At 39.4% G+C, this 21688-nt stretch overlaps 1 non-coding gene across 1 annotated transcript; it reads right to left on the reverse strand.

The window, feature by feature from the left end:
- Positions 1-21158: 21158 nt before the first annotated feature.
- Positions 21159-21231, reverse strand: TRNAT-UGU (transfer RNA threonine (anticodon UGU)). The gene has a single exon. It is a non-coding gene; the product is annotated as a tRNA-Thr (tRNA).
- Between the last annotated feature and the right edge of the window lie 457 nt (positions 21232-21688).

The raw sequence follows: 21688 nt of genomic DNA on the forward strand, positions 1-21688 counted from the left end.
TGTCTCTTCATGTGCAGTGTATAAAGGTACATGAATGTCCTTGCTTGTTGGCATTTAATTTACCAGTTGCCTCTGTAGTGGAGCCTTGGCAGATTCAGCTTGAATCTGAAAGACAGGCTGTCATACTGAGAGTCTGCTGCCTACTGCTGAAATTGAGAGGCTTGGCAGATATGCAAACAGTAACTGGGTTTGAGTTGTTTTGATTACAAGTTAAACAGAAAGTCATTGGCAGGGCCAATGTAAATCTGCTGAGGTTTTTTGGCAAAATCTGTGGAGGTATTTCTATAGTTTCTGCAGAATTCTGTAGCACCTTGATTTCACATCAAAGAATGTCCACCTTTGAACCTGATCTGTGTATAAATGTGTCAGGAATGTAAGTGAACAGGTTTAAATTGCTCAGAGCTTCCAGATTCAGAAATATGAAACATATTAACAACACACTATACGGCACCATGCTTTGTGCAGTTATTAAATTGTGGAGTCTAGCATTTCATTCACGTTCATGTGTGTTTACAGATGTAAAAATGTAATGTGAGTTATAATCATTTGGAATAAGAATGCAAAATATATTTTAATACAGGTATCCAGAAAAAGCCATTGGGCCAGATCCTGAACTTGGTTACATCAGAGTAAATTCAGAGTAACTTTATGAATATGCTTTTTTATTGAGGTAAGCAAGGTACACTTTTACTGAAGTCACTTCCTCAGGGTATACACTGGGATAACTGAGATCAGAATTTGAACCATGAAGCATCCCTTAACTTTTCAATAATTTTGCCTGAAACTTCTTGCTGTCTGACCATCCTATCCTGATAAAATTCTAATGCTCACCCTAAATTTATTTCCTATAACATTCAGTTGACTCTGTGCCTGATTTTCTATGCTGATTTGATAAAAGTAACCCAAACTGACATTATGTGAGCAAAAAAGGAGTCTGTATACTTTAATTACATTCCCTTTTACAGCTCACCCTCTGTTTAATTCTGAGTTAGTGTTTTGAACACTACTATATCCCTCACTGAGTTTGCCTTGCAATTTTAAGGCAAAACCATGTTAATTTTGGAGGGAGGAAAGAGAATACATATAATTGTCGCTCCCATTGTTTCTGGCTGGCTGGCTGTAGACAGATTTCTGCAAGGCTGGCTTTACATAGTAACAATACATTGATTTACAGAGGCAAGAATATTTCCATGATTGGAAGGTCTAAGACCCCTTTATTTGAAAGCTGAGAAACTGCAAAATGTGACAAAGTTCTTGGAAAGAGCCCAAATGTATGGAATCTGCAGCTCTCTCTTTTTTTTTAACCCACTTATATCTGGGGCTACTTCTGCTTCTTAAAGATGGCTTTGAAGGAGAAACAAACCAAATTCAGACAGAGCATTATATAGTTCATACTAAATTTTTTTAAAGTCTCACTCGAACAAAGTTAATTAGTGTATTATCGTTGTGTTTTAAATTCACTTTCTTTCCAGATCTGGTCAACTGGAAAAGGATTTAAAATAAAATAGAGTTGTTTTACTTGGAAGTTATTTCACTGTTTCTCTCACATATTGTGTGTCTTTTTTATTCTCGTCCCAGTGGAATATAGGAGTTTATGTTAATAGATCATGTCAAACCTATGGTAATATGGGAAATAATAGCATTTGAAGGTACAGGTTCATTTGTAGGTACAGTTTGAAAGATGCACTTGCTCTGTCTACAGCCAGCCAGCCCGAAACAATGGGAGTGACAATTATATGTATTCTCTTTCCTCATTCCAAAATTAACATGGTTTTGCCTTAAAATTGCAAGGGATATAGTAGTGAGGGATATAGTAGTATTTAAAACACTAACTCAGAATTAACAGGGCAAGCTGTACAAGCGAATGTAATTAAAATGTACAGATTCCTTTTCTGATCAAATAATGTCAGTTTGGGTTATTTTTATCAAATCAGCATAGAAAAATAGATTTAGAAATCTTCTAACAGGATCTTTTATTCCCCCCACTTCCATGCTGCAGACCAATGTTGTATTTTAGAGAATGCTAACAAATATCAAATCTCTCTGAAAGTGATATACTTTACTACTGTTCTTTCTTATAATACAAACATTACAGTGCAGCTCTGATATTTTTCAAAATATGCAGATTTTGATATATGGACAACAGGAGAATATGGATTTTAGCTAGAATACCATAAGTGCTTAAAAGTTATTTCTGAGCTGATTTAACATGGAAAATCTCCAGGTAGATTAATTTTATGGGCAGCTTTTATAGGTGTAACATTTCAAGATGAGAAAGCCGTGCTTCTGAAATTTCGTTTCGGCAGATTTCATTGGCACTTCCATATCCATCTTTTATTACCTTAAAGTTGAAATTTAATCTCTTTTTTTTTTCCTGATTTTTACTTAATTTCTGGTTGAAATGGCTGGAACTGTATTTTTGTGCTCAGATTCTCTTGCCTCTATTGCTGTTCATCATTTACATCGCAAATACAAAAAAAAAATCAGGATAAAAAGTATAGGTACTTAAATTAAATAGCTGTGCTTTTAAGAAATTACAAGGCCACTCATGTCTATTATTTTTACTGGACCACGTGGTTTAAAGCAAGGTTAAATAAATATTCCTCGAAAACATCTTTCCAAAAGGCTGCCTGAATTCATGAAAGGAAGGAAAGTCTGTGCTTAACCCTCTCATGCTGTTGTAACACATATGTCTGAAGCGGCAGTCTTTGTACAGGCATAACTCCCAATAGAAACATGTTTTTATAAATATAAATAAATACGTATTCAGAGCATGCACCAGAATGGTCTCTAGTCCAGTGGTCTACACTACTCTATAGCAAGAGTAGTGTGTATGCTGTATTGTGGACTAGGTAAAAAGGAACACGTTTAGCCAAGTTTCTGTATTACTCTTAATATGGATTCATAACACACATCACAGAAGATGTGTGTTGTGAATGCCTATGAATAATAGTATGCACTTGTGTATTATGCACTTTTCTGTATTTCTGAAACATACTCCAGAATACATAGCAACTTCTTATGAAAAGTGGCTTTTATACATGTGTTGAGGCTGCTTTTTAAATTTCAGTACCTCAGTCATTTGTTGGGTTGGGGTTTTTTTTGTTCTCCTTTGACTCTACCCACTACCACTCTTGTAAGCTATAATGGACTGATGGCCTACAAAATTACTTAAAAAAAATAAAGATGTTTTAACATTCCAGCAGTAAAAGTGGGGGGGAAATAAGGATTTGAAATCCGTATACGTACGTGTCTGTGTGTGTAATTCACAGACTCCTTCAGACAGTGATTTTAATTTTTATGGCTGAGTTATATACCTTTAAAATTGTTCTCAATAATATAAATGCTGAGAAACTCTTAACTGTTGTGGTGCCTGTGGGTAATAAAGAAATGCACTGGGAGAGAATGACAGGGGTACAAAACACTAAAGAATGATGATTTCCTTACTAGCAATAAGATTGCATAAATTAGGTGTACATAAGTTCCCAGTGATTTATAGCACTTGAAACTTGCAAAAAAAAAAGATTATATGTGATGTTGTGTTGGAAAATAGCAAATGCTGGTGGTTATTCATAGAATGGATAAAAGAACAATGATCTAAATATGGATTGTAACAGCTGTTCTTTGTAAGGATCTTTGTACACCATTTATATAAATTATTTTCTAAAATATTTCCTTGAAGACATACTTAATCATGCAAACTTGCATATCCTATTTGTTAATTTTTTAATAAAAAAGAATTCATTCTTCCCCCCACCCACCTCCTTCCCTCCCTACTGTTAGCCTATTAGTAGAAGTGGCATCATATCGATTGGATGCTTAATAACTATATTCTCCTACTTGCTCAAATATTTAACTGTTTGTGTGGCAACTAGTGTAAAGATGTCTAAGTAAGGTAAATCTAAAATGGGAGAATAAAGAAAAGGATTGTCTATGGCAACAAGAAGTAATTATTTTTCCTCAAAGGATCAGATTCATATAGTTGTTTGAAAAACAATCTAAACAACATTTTGTTCACCATTGATTTTAAAAGCATTAAAATTAGTTTGTATGCAGTTATATTCATTAAGCTTTTATGTAGGCTGGTAGGATGAATAGTTAAGAAGCAGTAAAACATTCTGTAGTAAAATATACTTTGTCAGTTGTCAGAAGAAATAAAATACATATATTTGGAATGTTTGCTTCCTGTAGAATATGATATTGGCCCTGTTAATTACAAACCTAATAAAGCAATTTTATTTGTGCATCTTAAGCAGCTTATAGCGGTAGATGACTAACACAACTGTTATGGAATGTACTGTGTTGGGGAGTTGAGTGTTCATACAAATGAGAAATAAGAGTTGGCAACATATACCCCTACAGTCCCTACGTTTTAGAGCTAAATCCTCTCTTAGAAACTAGTATTCCAGTATTGCCTTGTTATAATTTTTAACCTCAGCAAAAAAGAATGGAAGTGTTTTTTCTGTTACATGCAATTTTCTTTCCTGCTCCTTTTGATTCCTCAAGTCAATATCTGCATTCATACCTAAACCAATTCATCTAATTTCACTGAAGTACTTAAGTTTATTTTTGTAAAAATAAATAAATAAATAAATAAAAATTGAGAACACTACACTGGACTAGAGCCCAAGGAAAAGAAACTTTTTTTGGTTCTTACGTGTAAGAGTACAAGCTTTTGTTTTGTATTAGAAGAACGGAAAGAGCTGTGTGTGTGTGTGTGCGTGCGTGTGCATGCGCATGCGCAAAACAATATGCCATCAGAGAGAATAATGCATATCAAAATGAATTATTGTTATTGTGTTCAGGTGTATTTGTGAATTAAAAAATGGAAGTTTGAAAAGTCAATTAAAATGCATTTAAATTCTTTAACATCAGAATTCTTTAATATGAAAAATTTTTCTAGACAGTTTGTCAGTTTCGCTGTAAGTGTTGCACTGTGGTCATAACAAGTTTCCTCCATCTATGATTGCTGGATGGCTCTGGAATGTGTTACTGCTTCCTGCTCCATGAGAGAAGAATACTCTTGAAAACATGGAAGTACTTACAAAGTAAATAAGCTTTAATTAAGTATCATTGTCGAGCATTAATCTTTATAGCTCTGTTCCCTATGGAAATAAGAGTGGATATTCAATTTGTTTTGATTATGTATGAATTTTAACAGAAGCTTTATTTGTATATTGCTGAGTTCTTCAAGATAGAGGCATATTTGTGTCGACCATAAGCCATTAAGAAGATGATTCTGCATTAATTTGGAATGAGAGTGACTCATTTTTACTGGGTATAGAGTAGTGATTAATATTTAGGATAAATGAAATATTACACACAAGAATAAACAACCAGCCATACACAGCAATCACAATTTTCTCATTCAGTCTGAAATCAGGATTTTTCAAGAGTTAACAGTAAAGTGTTTCTACTTTTACTTTTGTGTGGCTTTTGGCATCTACCAATTCCGCTGCTCTTCAGTTGCTATAACCAACATATGCCCTGATCTTGCAATGAGCGCTGCACAGAGATCTGCCCACACAAAGCTCTTTAGAACCGTGTTTCTCAACCTTTTTGATACCTGGAACTGGCTTGCTGCCTTCCTAAGCTGTGTCAGGGAGATCTTAGGGACCAGCGTCAGTCCACGGACCAGTCATTGAAAAACTCTGCTTTAGAGGATTGAGGGCCTACTTTCATACTGCTTTCACCTCAACATCCAAACATATTAAGGGTGAACTTGACTTTATCCTGATGAAGACTGAATAATCAGCGTCATGCAGATGAAGTGCATGATCGGTAAGAGAGCAAATCCACCAACCTCAGCTAAAAGCTGAGACATAATGCTGCAGTGTGTTCCCTTCCATCTACCCTGCCTTCCCCATGGCTCCTCTCTCCTTTGGTTCACTTTCAGCCAAATAGGCCTCACACAAAGCCATCTGTATCAATTGAACACAGTGCTGAAGTTATGAAGGAGAAAGGCCAGGTAAAAAGGAGGGATATTTGCATCCCCGGCTTGTAGAGGAGTGGTCTGTGTGCTGGATTCATGTAGTCCAATTACGAGGATAGCACTGGGGATGAGCCAGGGGAAGGGCCATAGTGTTTGTAATTATGCAGATCCGCATTGTCTGGTTTTGAATGGCTAGTTTCTCAGTGCAGAGATCTGTTCTTTTTTTGTTCTATAAGATATTATGTACATCTGCAGTATGTCAGTGGGTACACAGATGGCTGGGAACCTTTATATAATGTGCAATGGGGTGTTATTCTCCCACTCCTTTTGGATGTGTCTCACTCCTTTGAGAGTCATTGTAGGCTCAGTCCTTTGAGAAGCTTAGTGCTTCTCCTTAGATAAAACTCTTTAAGGCTGTCTATCCTAAGGATGCTTGTACCAGGATAGTTAGCTATATCAGTTACCAAGCAAGCTATATCAGTATAAACCCACAACTTCAAAGCACTTCATCAATGTAAGATGGGGCTTGCACTGTTCAAACCCACGTAGGACACATTGATGCAGGCCCCATTTTGCACCAATGCAAGACATCTACATTGCGGGCTTGCAGGGTGTAGCTGCTTCATTGTAGAGACTGGCCTCGGTGAGTGAAGTTGTCTGCACTGCACCAGTATAAAGTGTTCGCTCTTTGGAAACATTTGCTCTTGCAGCCTGTTGCTCCTACTCTGTAAGCAATGCTGAGTGAGCGAAGAGGAGGGCAAGTGAGCTAGAGCAAACAAAAGAAAGGGCACAGCAGCACACTTTTTAGGAGAGACCAGAGAGAGGCAGAGGTAAGAGGAATCTGTCTACAGGCCCTTTTACTCTCTTACTACTAATTGAAGGACTGATTAAAGAGTCAGCGCAACAGGCTGTAAGAATGAACACCACTCTTGGTGGCAAGTTTGTACCGATACAGAGAGCTTTGTTCCTCGGGGTCTGTCTCATGAACATTGAGTATGCAGTGCCTCTCTCAGGAGCAATACACACTCAAAGTAGGCAGGGGGTAGCTGCAAGAATTAATTTCAGCAGCCATGGAAACCAAAACCAAATCAATCTAAAATTCCATGTTCGTTATAATGCCATCCTCAGGGCCTTCAAATGTTTTACTCTTTGTAAACCAGGGAAGTTATACTAATGCCAACACTGGACTATGTATTGACTCTGTATGTTGAAAACTGTTTCTTAGATTTTAAGGTCAGAAGGGGTTATTGTGATCATCTAGTCTGACTGCCTGCTTAACAGAGGCCACAGGACTGACTTGAATTAGTTCCTGCTTCAAGTCCAGTAGCTGTGGTTGAATCTGAATCACAGTATCTCTGTCAGAAAAACATCCGGTCTTGATTTTAAAAGTTCCAGTGATGAAGAATCCACCGCAGCCTTTGGAAAGGTGTTCATCACCTTCCCTGTTAACAATTTGCACCTTATTTCTAGTCCAAATGAACATAGCTTCAGGTTGCCGCCATTGGATTGTGTTTGACCTGTGAAGAACCATCTATTATCAAATTTCTCTTTACCAAATAGGCACTTACAGACAGTGATCAAATCACCCCTTAACCTTCCCTTTGACAAGCTATGTGAATTGATCTCCTTGAGTCTTTCCTATAAGAAATATTTTCCAATCTTTTAGTCATTCTTGTGGCTCATCTCTGAACCTTCTTCAGTTTCTCAGTATCCTTCCTGAAGTCCAGAACTGGACACAGTACTCCAGTAGTGGTCACACCAGTGTCAAACACAGAGATAATATAATCTCCCTACTCTTGCTTGATATTCCCCTGTTTATACATCGCATGATAGCATTAGCCCTTTTAGCCACAACATCACACAGCAAGCACACGTTCAGCTGATGAAAAGGATTAATGTGGTTGGGAGTCAATTTTTAGAAATTATTACATCAGACAGAGTGCTATTACAAGAACCTTATTATAAGGATGAATCTAGGCAAATACCACCTCTTCAATGTTTGTTTTACAGAAGAGATGATTGTACAGTAAATTTCTTATAGTGTATGACTTGTAAAATTCTACAGGAAACCATGTGAAGTGTGTCTTTCGATATGCTCTTCCCAGGGTGATCTGACTGTTTCATGCTCAGAAGGAGCTTGCAAAACCTGCCCATTACACTGAAAATATTTAACTTTTTAGCACTTGTTACTTGGATGAAACCACAACCAGTCTCCTTCTAAACTTGCTCATAAAATGCATCTCAGTGGTCTTGTTAAATGAACATTTGAAATCTCATCATTAGTAATGTTGAAAAAAGCAGACCAAATAAAATTGTGCAAGTTTTATTGACAGTTTTTTGGTCCACATTTTTGACTGGCTCTTCTCATCAAGCTGTTTCCCAATATGCATAAAATACTAACATTGGTAGTGCAGTGAAAGGATGTAGGGAAAGAGTACTGACCATTGAGGGAAAATGGCAGTAGGAGATTATTTCAGAAAGTAACATGAAGTAGCAGAGTGTGCAGCTGATGTGCTGAGAACTACGCAATATTTTGATTGCCAGGTTACTTCTGGTGGGGATCTTAGATAGAATTTTAGCCAAAATAAGGAAGAGCACAGTGGAGCATGCAGAAGCCAATCATATGGAACAAATTAATCTGTGGGTGACTCTCTCAGAAATTCTGCTTGTGCCACGTGCTAGCAAGATTATGCACTAAAAACAGAAGTATAGATCAGGTGTAGTAGTGTATAGCTGAGGCAATACTATAGGCTGTGGGAACTGGGAAAAGGAGAAATCCATGAGCAAAATGGGCTGTGCATGAGCATGCAGATAGGGTGCAGAAGTTGCAGAGATGTATTTTAACGTATTTTAACAACGGACAAATGGTCGAGGACTATAACGGTGAATGGATAGGAGTGATTGGGTACTTGCTGGGGGACGTTCACTACAGACCATCAGCTGGACATATGGTCTGAAATTAAAAGGGCAGTTAAAACAGAGATGGTAATTACTATGAGAGTAGTAACAGAGTGAGTTACCAGCAAAGCAGACCAGCACTTCCTTGTGTGAGAAAACTTTGTTACAGCTAGTCAGGGTGCCAGTTAGTGTGGAGATGCTACTAAACTTAGCACTGAGTCTGAAAAAAAAATTGGGAAATTTAGAGGTCAAAAGCTACTGAGCAGTAGTAGGGATTATAGTGTGGTGATAAGGATCTTATTTAATTTTTGCACAGGTTATTAAATTCTTTAACAGGACTAGGAGCTGGGGGGAAGGGAGATATGAGCAGAATGGAAGAATTAGATGCTGGGGAGGAGGGGAGAGGGGCAAACGGCCTGTAACCACTAGACCACACTCCTCTTCAGGACCTAGAATATGAGTCCCAGCATTCCTTTGCTGTCTAGCAAATAGCTTTGAAAATCCACTGGCAAAATGTCTCTCCATTACCCTGTAATAGCAGGTCCACATAGAAGGTAACAGCCTACTATGGTACTAGCTCTGTTAGCTTAAGTGGTAGAGGACTGTGCTGTGATCCAAACCCTGCTGCTGACTTGGAGGTGGGGATGGCAGGTCAATATGGTTCCACACAATGAATTTTCTGTTCTTTTCAGTGTTTAAGTTAGCATGGGCAACCTTAATTATGGCATTGTCCTAACTTTTGAGTTCTTGAGTTTGCAACTTTAAAGTTCTTTTAACACAGTATTTTCCAGTGTTTATGTGTGTTGCAGGTGCCACATATAGGTACTATAGGGGATGACAATGAGTATGTCTGAGCAGTGTTTTCTGAAAATAATACCTAAACCTTGAAAAAAGTACCAGGTTTGTATGATTTGCATCCTGGAACATGAAGTTGTCTCAGTGAGGATCTGGCAAACCAGCTTAGACAGTCACTGCTTCTGGTGTTGGGCATGTAGTACAAGACAATCTGATTGTTACCACAGCACAAAAAGATGTGAGCAGCACACTATAGGTCTGTTAGGCATTAGGCCAATAACCAGTTCTATGTACAATTCTGTAGTCTGTGATAAAAGATTGATGGAACAATTTGATTGTATAGACATGGCTTATATTCACAAAGACAGGAGGTATTGGACAATTCCTGTTGTCATTCCACCTTTTTTCTTTCTGCCTTCTACTTCCTTTTTTTGCTCCTTCTGTCCCTCCCTCTGTCCATAGAATGTAGTCCTTCCATGACCCTTAGGGTCAACATATTTTATCTTTTGGGTCAACATGTTTAGTCAGCTCTGTTCTAAGGCATAAATAAGAATGTGTGGATTTGTCTATGATCCAGCCTGATGTGCTGTTACATCTCACAAAGAGACTCAATAGCCGACACTTGCATAGAAGCATTTAGAAAGTTTAAAAAATGTGAGATCAGATCCCCAGTCGTGCAAAGTCCGCCTCGTTCCTTGTGGAGCTGCATCAGTTTACCCCTGCTGGAGATCTTGCCCTAATGAATGGAAGTCATTGTACCCCATTTTAATAATAACAACAATTTTGTTGTCTTCTTCTACTACTACTACTACTTCTGGTAGTTACAAGTTTGTGTGAAGCTGCTGTTGCCCACAGGAGAGAGACGATCTTGATACGTGTACTACAGAAAATCCTTGCCTATAAATTATCTTTGTTTTTCTTTAAACATACAGTCAGTCATAATTGCCTTAGAGAACAATTTGTGCTTGTATAAAAATGTTCAACTGGTTAAAGAAAATGTGAACAAGATGTTCTTTGTTCAAATAAATGAAGTGTTAATGCTAGTTTTAGCTATTGATCCTTCTTAGCAATTGTACCTCAGCCCATTGCCACATAACTATCTGTCAGTCAAACGGGCGTCACTTCATGCTCTTTTATCTGATTCAGAAATGAATGTGTTTAGGGAATGTGCTTGCACTCAAAATGTAAATAGGAGTTTTACTGTAGCTCTTAAAGCTATTATAGCATTGATGGTCGACTCACTATAGTCAAAGTTGTCAGCTTTTATGTTGTGAGGCCTTATGTTCAGGGGATGTTCCATAAAAAATGGTTCAGATCAGTCACCAAGTATTTTTACAGCATCAAATTATCCAAAAAATTAACATTTATTTAAAACATCTGATTGTTTTTAAACGCATAAGAATAAATGAAGGTATATGTTAGCATCAGATGTTTGTAGATCGTTCAAAGTGGCATCAGATTAGGTGACAGTCTATTAAAATTTTGCTTTTTGTCCTCTCATTGAATGTGTTTTTATGTCAAAATGTAGAATAGCATTTAAAAGGGATGTAAAATGATGAAACTGAAGAATTTGTGTAGCATACACAATAATTTTGATACACATTTTTAATCATAAAAGAGATTCCAATTGATAACAATTCACATGGAATAAATATTGCATTAAAGATTAGGTTAAAAATGTGGAAACTGGTCTCTTAAATGAATGTTAGAAATGATTTTCTCTTGTCCAGAGCAACAGTACACAAGGAGAATCAAGCCCTATATGTTTTTTCATAATATGCATCGTTAACTAACATATAACATAAAAACATCACAGATCTTTTAGAGCTAGGTTCACTATGAAAGATACACAGCCATCTGTAGTGTGAAAGTTTATGACTCAGGCATCCACACCTTAACTAAGTGATTTAATAAAGACATATCTGGGCCGTGGAAACTTTTCTTTCACACTTCCTGCTTTGGAAGGACAAAAGATCTGTGGAGTTCAATGAACATTTTAACTCTTGCTTAGTAGTTCACTGCATAGATTCAGGGGTGTGGGGTTTTTGTTTTACTTTTGTTTTTATTTCACAGGCCTGTAAGCTCCTCTGACCTGTGTTTTGAATTTTAAAAGGTAGATTAACTAGATATCATGAAAAATGGTAACTCCATTTTCATGATATCTAGTTAATCTACCCCCTAGTCAAACTCCCCCCGAGTCTGATAGGCAGAGAATGGGGGAGTATGAGGGGTTCCACGAGCCACACTTTAACTGTAAAAGAGCTGCATGCAGCTCGCAAGCTGCAGTTTGGCCACCCCTTCTGTAGCTTGTTAAGTCTCAGCTACTAGAAAGCATATATTTACTGTTGTTCGTTTGTAACCCATTCTACCTTCAATCCCTTCTACTTGGTATCACTTAACCTATGTCTTTTTGTTAACCAAAGAAAAAAAAAAGAAAGGATTGTTAACACTAGTTAAAATGATACGCTCTGCTTTTGTCTCTTCAACAGATCTTATTTCTCCTCTGGATGTTTCAGGAGAGGGCTGGACATTTCAGGGCAGAGGGTTTGGTGGAAATTCGGAACTGGGAGTGTGTTGGGGTCTCTTAGGTAGTAGTAATCCAGGCTGGTGGAGACCAGAGTGTGGCCGTGGTGTAACAAGGAGGCTGCTTGAGTCAGAGTTGCTAAGCCAAGAGTGCTTAGCACACAGACTCTCAGTACATGTTTGTATGCTGGCTGAGAGTGTCCAAACAGGAAGCTCCAGCAGCAGAACATGTTAAGGCAATCAGGGTTGCAGGACAAGCAGTGACGCAACCCCTTAGTGGTTTGGGTTGCACCTCAAAATGTGACAGGAACAGAAGGCCCTGTTACTTAGTCACTGAAAAGTTGGTAGATCATTGGGCCTTGCTGATAGATGTCAACTAAAAGGTATTGAATGTGCATCTAACCTCACTTCGAAAATTCCCTTACTTCTGGGGCATGCTATTTCTCTCATTTACCATTAAATCACTGCCAGAATCAAATAGTTATAGCTGAACTCATTTTTTTGAGATATGAGAACAGGAGACAGCCAAAGATATCCCCTCCTTTTTGTTGTTGGTTTTAATCCTGACATTCCTCTTGTGGTGATCTGTGTTGCCAAGATGTCTGCTGTGACTCCATCTCTCACCCTTCAGGTTTCTTAAACCTGTTCTTAGCTCTATGTTCTTGGCTATTTTAAGGCTCTTCTCTGAAAAACACTTTTACTGTTTTAAGACTCTGAAAAGCACATTTACTTAAAAAGGTCTGAAACAAACTTTTTAAAAAAAACATTTATATTATAGCCTTTACAACCTGGCTTCCTACCCACATTTGGATACCTGTGCCATCTCTAGCTACCTTAACGGACAGACAAATGCCAGCTCCAGGCAGGAGGAAATAAAGTGTACTGCTAGGAGACAAGTTGAGTGTGAGAAGGCAATGCAGTGTCATGAAGGAACCTTGGAGAGGTGTCTGTTGCCACTAGTGGAATCTATTTGTTGTCATGGGCCTCCTGAAGCTAGGGTCCAGTCTCTAGCACTGAAAACTAAGGCCTGGTCTACACTTAAAATTGAGATCGACCTAACTACGTTACTCAGGGGTGTGACAAATTCACACTCCCGAGTGCCATAGTTTAGGCAACCTAACCGCCAGTGTTACCACCACTCAAAGGTAGAGTTTCTACAGCGATGGAAAAACCCCTTCTGTCAATGTAGGAAGCATGTAAACTACGCTACTACAGTGGCATAGTTGCAATGCTGAGCTGTGCCGTTATAGCACCCAAAGTGAAAACATGACCTCACATTGCTTCATGGTCTGTGATGTTGCCTCATGCAGGCACCATAACTATAATTTATTTCTCTCCCCACTGTTGGTATCCCAGGACATTGCATACCTTTTGAGGCAGGGATATCTTAGAGCCCTGTAAAGTTTTATGAGAGCTGTCAGTGAGGGCTTGGAAGAGACCTTGCAAGAGAGTCAAAATATCAGCAAAGGTAGGGCTTCTAGAGGCAGAACAGAAATGGTGAGGGGGGGTCTGTGGGAAAGAGAAGTTTCAGAAGGAAATGGAGGATTTCATCAGGTCCAGTAGAGAAGATGAGCCAGAAGGAAGATTGTCCTCTGAGAGAAGGAAGAATGGGAGTAGGATGTAGAATGCAGGTGGAAGGAAAGAAAGGAGGAGGTCAGGGAAGGAAGAAGGGTGGCACACAGAAGAGGAGGAAAGGGGGAGAGAGAGAACCTCAGAACATTTGATAAGCTTCAGCTAAGCTTGCAGGTATTTTTGGGTTGGAGGAAGACTAGCCAAATTCAGGTTTGGAGGTTCACCCATCATTCATTTCGTCAAACCATTCTGTCTTTTCCCTCTGCAGTGTTCATAGATTGCACAAGGGGACTTGCTTATAGTCAATAGAGTTGAGCACTTAGCAGAAAGTAAAGAGGAGAAGTTGTTACATGGTGGTGATGGTATGACCGGGTCTCTGAGTTGACGGAACAGATAGTCCTGAAGCCACTGATAACAAATAACATGCTGTATCAAAGAGACTTATGACAGTATTGCATGTCCATTGCCTATCCCTTACTATTGTGAAACACTCAGGGTACAATTCACCCTAGGCAGAAGGCCATCACAAAGTCTATGGATCATTTAATTCTCAGATTTATGCAGGCCCTCTGACCCAACATGAATTTCACTTCCTCTGAAGGGATACACAAAGAATATATTGCAGCATAGAGCTATTATGTGGTGTCACTCTAAGAACCAGTTGTGCACTGGATGTGGACATTGTTGAACCAGTGCATCTGCAGAGGGCATAGACAAGGTGTGTTGTGTTGGCTGCTTGGAAGGGAAAGACAAAGGGGAGTTTAGCAGTTGTTTGTTGAGTTAGATAATCATCCCGATAGTTTGTACCATAGTGGCAGATAAGTGCCAAAGAAATGCATCCCCTATTGCTTTCTGGTCCTGACCTGTATGTATATATAGTTATGTCTGCTGGAAACAAGCTGTTTGATCTAGAGCTCATAAAAAGCCAACGATCCTAGTGGAGAAATATACTGTATTCAGCGTGCTGGGATCCTCTTTGTTTCTCTCTGTAACTGATCTGTTACAATAGGGCTCCCTGTAGTGGAGGCAAACCCTGAGTGGCCTAATGTGGATTTGTAAAGCCCAGATACAGTGGAAATGATACTGGTATGGACCAAGGAGAAAGAATTCACCCAGAGGGATTGCACACACCTCAATGCCCAGCAGAGCAGAGCTTGACTGTGGTTCTGGGTTGCAGTGCAGGAATTAAAAAGGGTGCCTGCTAACGGGTTTATGCACAGCAGAGAATAGATTCATAGATATTAAGGTCAGAAGGGACCATTATGATCATATAGTCTGACCTCCTACACAAGGCAGGCCACAGAATCTCACCCACCCACTCTTGCAAAAAACCTCTTACCTATGTCTGAGCTATTGGAGTCCTCAAATCATGGTTTAAAGACTTCAAGGAGCAGAGAATCCTCCAGCAAATGACCCATGCCCCATGCTACAGAGGAAGATGAAAAACCTCCAGGGCCTCTTCCAATCTGCCCTGGAGGAAAATTCCTTCCAGACCCCGAATATGGCGATCAGCTAAACCCTGAGCATATGGGCAAGATTCACCAGCCAGATACCCAGGAAAGAATTCTCTGTAGTAACTCAGATCCCACCACATCTAGCATCCCATCACAGGCCACTGGGCCTATTTACCATGAATAGTTAAAGATCAATTCATTGCCAAAATCATGTTATCCCATCATATCGTCTCCTCCATAAACTTATCGAGTCTAATCTTAAAGTCAGATAGGTCTTTTGCCCCCACTGCTTCCCTTGGAAGGCTATTCCAAAACTTCACTCCTCTGATGGTTAGAAACCTTCGTCTAATTTCAAATCTAAACTTCCTAATGACCAGTTTATATCCATTTGTTCTTGTGTCCACGTTGGTACTGAGCTTAAATAATTTCTCTCCCTCCCTAGTATTTATCCCTCTGATATATTTATAGAGAGCAATCATATCTCCCCTCAACCTTCTTTTAGTTAGGCTAAACAAGCCAAGCTCCTTGAGTCTCCTTTCATAAGACAAGTTTTCCATTCCTCGGATCATCCTAGTAGCCCTTCTCTGTACCTGTTCCAGTTTGAATTCATCCTTCTTAAACATGGGAGACCAGAACTGCACACAGTATTCCAGGTGAGGTCTCACCAGTGCCTTGTATAACGGTACTAAAACTTCCTTATCTCTACTGGAAATACCTCGCCTGATGCATCCCAAGACCACATTAGCTTTTTTCACGGCCATATCGCATTGGCAGCTCATAGTCATCGTATGATCAACCAATACTCCAAGGTCCTTCTCCTCCTCCGTTACTTCTAATTGATGCGTCTCCAGCTTATAACTAAAATTCTTGTTATTAATCCCTAAATGCATAACCTTACACTTCCCACTATTAAATTTCATCCTATTACTATTACTCCAGTTTACAAGGTCATCCAAATCTTCCTGTATGATATCCCGGTCTCTCTTTAAATTAGCAATACCTCCCAGCTTTGTATCATCCACAGACTTTATTAGCACACTCCCACTTTTTGTGCCGAGGTCAGTAATAAAAAGATTAAATAAGATTGGTCCCAAAACTTATCCCTGGGGAACTCCAATGGTAACCTCCCTCCAGCCTGACAGTTCACCTTTCAATAGGACCCGCTGTAGTCTCCCTGTTAACCAATTCCTTATCCATCTTTCAATTTTCATATTGATCCCCATCTTTTCCAATTTAACTAATAATTCCACATGTGGCACCGTATCAAACGCCTTACTGAAATCTAGGTAAATTAGATCCACTGCGTTTCCTTTGTCTAAAAAATCTGTTACTTTCTCAAAGAAGGAGATCAGGTTGGTTTGGCATGATCTACCTTTTGTAAAACCATGTTGTATTTTGTCCCATTTACCATTGACCTCAATGTCCTTAACTACTTTCTCCTTCAAAATTTTTTCCAAGACCTTGCATATGACAGATGTCAAACTAACAGGCCTGTAGTTACCTGGATCACTTTTTTCCCTTTCTTAAAAATAGGAACTATGTTAGCAATTCTCCAATCATACGGTACAACCCTGAGTTTACTGATTCATTAAAAATTCTTGCTAATGGGCTTGCAATTTCATGTGCCAATTTCTTTATTGTTCTTGGAAGAAGATTATCTGGGCCCCCCGATTTAGTCCCATTAAACTGTTCGAGTTTCGCTTCTGCCTCAGATATGGTAATATCTACCTCCATATCCTCATTCCCATTTGTCATGCTACCATTATCCCTAAGATCCTCATTAGCCTTATTAAAGACTGAGGCAAAGTATTTGTTTAGATATTGGGCCATGCCTAGATTATCCTTGACCTCCACTCCATCCTCACTGTTTAGCAGTCCCACTTCTTCTTTCTTTGTTTTCTTCTTATTTATATGGCTATAGAACCTTTTACTATTGGTTTTAACTCCCTTTGCAAGGTCCAACTCTACTTGACTTTTAGCCTGTCTCACTTTATCCCTACATGTTCTGACCTCAATAAGGTAGCTTTCCTTGCTAATCCCTCCCATCTTCCACTCCCTTTATGCTTTCTGCTTTTTCTTAATCACCTCTCTGAGATGCTTGCTCATCCACCTTGGTCTACAACTCCTGCCTATGATTTTTTTCCCCTTTCTTGGGATGCAGGCTTCCGATAGCTTCTGCATCTTTGACTTAAAGTAATCCCAGGCCTCCTCTGCCTTTAGATCCATAAATTCTTCAGTCCAATCCACTTCCCTAACTAATTTAGAAGCAACAGGTCACATCTCCTCACACCCAGCAGCAGCAGCCACTGTGGCTCAGCTCACACCATATGCTGCAGCTTTTTGCACAGGATTCTGTCCTTCAACCTCCTGACATTGGAGTCCCTTCCCTACATCTACAGCCTGTTTACATGGACTTCATCCCTTTTGGCCTCCAGGAACAAATCCCTCACTCCCTTTGTTTAACATTAGTTTTGTCTGGGGTTTGTCAGGTTCTGTGGGTTTGATGCATTCCATGTGGACCAATTTCCAAATAGGATCATGATTGGAGAAACAGCTTGATGTTGTGTAGAAACTGAAGGTCATTAGTCAAGCATGAAACATTTAGTTTGTGGCGCCCCCAAAGTGTTAATGGTTTTGTGGTAATGAGCCAAAGTTGTGCTTCACAGGTGAGGGGCCAAAGAGCCTACTGGATCTATTTTGACTGTACCCATGTTTCATTTCTTGTGCCTTCATGGACAGAGCCCTTACATATTTGTGACATGGAAAATTTGTTCCAGTCAAACAATAATGAATGCCCCTAGATTAAATCTATTTAACAAAGAATACAAAGCACAGAACAGCTGTGCTGTACCTGTCATTTGTAAGTGTCCAGTGATCCTCCAACATAGCAGATTCATGGAGCTAAAAGAAATGATTTGCCTAAAAAATTATTAATGCTTATTCTGCCTGCAGAACCCCTTAATTCCCGTTACACATGTCAGCATATTATGACTGGGAGCTGTCAAATTCTAATGACTAAAATTTCATTTTTCTGTCTTTTCATGCTGTGTTTGAGAACTATAGGTTGGAAATAATTCCCTAGCTAAATTTCTTCTTCAAATGGTAAACTCTGTCATTTGCGCGCTCTCTGTCTCTCTCTCTCTCTTTTTAAATTTGTGTTTATATTAGTGCCCTTCTCCTTCCTTATGTTTCTCTCACTGAGAGAAAAAAAATTTGATTTTCTTCCCAGAACCACTGTCCATTTTAAAGAACATAATCTGAGTTGACAGCAGACAGATTTGATGCAAAAATATTTTTACCCACTGATTTGATCAAAACATGGGTTATTTAAAAGGGGGAGGAGGGAGAAGGTTAGCATGAAACAAAACACATATACAAAAATGTCTACCATTTCATGTGGTTAAATAACCTTGACACTGGAAAAATATTTTTGCCGTCCTCCTTGAAACAGAAATTTGTTGACACAATATTCAATAATAGAGACACAGGACTAATGTTAACATACTGCACCAAATAGGATCTATTGATCCACCTGTTATTATGCTTGTTACTGAAATGCTGTATGTAAAGCAAAGGAAACCAGTTTCCAATTTAAGTCATTAATAGATTGGTTTCAAAATTTATGTTACACATGTCCAACAAATCAAGAATAAAAGCATGTGAAAGGCTGTGTAGTCCATATTGAATTACTCATTCATTCCACAGTAAAAGCCTTTAGCTAGAGATTGACCAAAGAATTTTAAATATCTCATTATATATATGTCATTGTTCAAAGTGTCCCTAAATGGGATTAAACAATAGTCACTCAAGAATTTCCTGCAATGTCTGTTTCCCCCTTCCCCCCCTCACCTTGACTTAAATTAAGGCTAATTATATGTTTTCAGTGTAAGGTAAAAGAAGGATATTCCTTGAATGACTTTCCAACATTTTCAAATCTAATTCATTGTAGGTACTTCTATCAAATGATTACTTATTTCATCTCATTGTTTTAGAGGATTTAACTCTAAAACACACATGTTTGATATGGACTTGATGGCCATTTTATAAAGATGAAACCAACTGAGGCAGCATTCACCTATGAATTTCTGTTTGTGCTCCAAATTAAAAATAACACTAAACCAGCTTTCAAAGATAATAGGTTATTTTGACTTTTGTTTTTACCTCTTGCATGCATTGTATGCATGTACCTCAGATGCTTGTTTTCTAAATCTCAGTAGCAGAACAGAATGATCTCCTGGGGGGTAGACCCTACATTTTAGATAGTAACTAGAAATCACAACTAATTATAATTCAACTGTATGTTTTTAAAAATTGACCATTGTCATGAATCATGGCTGTTTTCCAGTTCTTTCTTTTAAAATAGTCCCCCAGCCATAAACATAGTAAAACTAAAGATCCTCATAAGGGGGGAAATTATGATTGCTACCTTAATTATCTAACTTTTTAAAAGCAAACATATTGTATTGCTATATTGTTTCAGTCACCTGGTCCATCTCTCCTATCAGCATTTGCACAATATACAGGGTTTTGATGGGCTTGTGATAGACTGATGTCTGAAATACTCTAATCTGGGTCTTCTGCTTGTCAGTGCAGCAGACTTTGCTATTTTGGGTTTTTGAAACAGAGCCATACTCTGGGAGAATAACAGATAACTGTGCCCCTGTATTGACTCATCAGTGTGAAGCAAGGTTACTTAAAACAGACAATGGGCCTGTTTCTTTTGCCACTTTCATGGGTGTAAATTGGGGGTAAACCTTGGTGTAACCAAGAGTCAGGCTCGATTAGTCCTGTTTTGAAGAGACAATAGAAATAAAAACTATTGTTCTAGACTGCAAGATGAACATGATGGAGTGTGACCTGTTGCAAGTCTTTGCTGCCCCACGGATCTTCATGAAGGGAGACTGCTGAGGTCTCACTTCCTTGGCAGCCTGCCTCCCTCCCTCTTACAAGGAATGGCAGGACAGTGGGAGAGAGGAAGCTGCTGTTGACCTGCTTCCCTGACCTATGTAAGCAAACTGCAGATGGTGGACCAGTTCCCACCTAAGACAACCCATCATAGAGTGGGAGAAGGCTTCCAGCATCTGCCACACCTTCAGCCCGTGGAGACAGACTGTTGGGGAAGCTATTGGTGAGTATGCGTCCTCCCTGCTCCTACATCAGAGGTCACAGAAGAAAGTTACTCCCCATTCCAGGGGCAGCAGAATCATAGTGTCACACAGGTGGGTGTTGCTAGTGTTCCATTTTTACCCTCTTTTGAGACTTGCCTTTCTTTGGATAGAGACTCCTGGTGGCCCATTTCCTCTGCCCCCTGCTAATGAAAGCAGATTGTGAGCTGAAGCAGAACAACCTGGAGAGTTGTTGGCATCCTGCTCCCCCTTTCTAAGTTCATATGGGGAAGCAACTTCTGGGCTTTGCTCTGCACTTGACTATAGCAGATTCTTGCTGAATTTACTGGTGTCTCATCATGCTGTCTTCCTCCACTCTGGAGCCAATTGACTCATGAGGAGAAGGCTGTTACAGGTCTCTTTTTCCCCTTACAGAGATACCAGAATAATGAGAAGAGATCTTTTATTTTCCATCTTCAGCCCTTTGGACACTGCATAATGGTAACAGAAGGCTTTTATTTTTTTCCCCTTCCCTCTGGAGAGAGTAGAGTCACCTCATCTCACACCTCTTGCTGTCCCTCAGGTGGCCTGGCTTCTTTCCAGTACAGAATGCTGACTCTTTCTAGTTTTGAACGGTTGCAGCGGCACCCAAATGCACAAGGTGCTTTCCAAAGACAGAGGAATCATAGAATCATAGAATATCAGGTTTGGAAGAGACCTCAGGAGGTCATCTAGTCCAACCCCCTGCTCAAAGCAGGACCAATCCCCAATTTTTGCCCCAGATCCCAAATGGCTCCCTCAAGGATTGAACTCACAACCCTGGGTTTAGCAGGCCAATGCTCAAACCACTGAGCTATCCCTCCCCCGCAAAGCAAGCGGAGGCCCCAGCGAGGATCGAACTCACGACCCCCGGTTTACAAGACCAGTGCTCTAACCACTGAGCTATGGAGCTATGGAAGATGCTGCCTCTCTCCTCAAGGGTGTAGAAATAAGATTCTCAATTAACACTGTGTGATGAGATTTATAAAAAAATAATTGCTCTGCTTTAGCAATAAGAGTTTGAGGAAAATTTCAAATGTAAAATGCGATCATTCAGTCAGTGTGATTCCAGCCTTTAATGTAGTTACTTGGCTTCTTGTCTTTAAGAGACACAGTGGGTATGATTTCCTCTCAGTTTCCTGTTTCATTTTGGTGTGAACCCATTGGCATCACTGGAGTTGCTCCTGTTTTATGATTGGATAAATAAGAGGAGAATCAGGTCCACAGTCTGTGAGGGCCTGATTCAGCATTGCTCTACAGCTCTCAGGTGAGCAGCATCAGAACAGGGAGCCTGTTCTCCAGCTGCAAAGCTAGCGCTGCATAGCCTCTGAGCAGGAATGTGAGGGAGTACCACAGAGAATTGAAGGAGC

Source organism: Natator depressus, chromosome 6, assembly GCF_965152275.1.
Source record: "Natator depressus isolate rNatDep1 chromosome 6, rNatDep2.hap1, whole genome shotgun sequence".
NCBI lineage: Eukaryota > Metazoa > Chordata > Testudines > Cheloniidae > Natator > Natator depressus.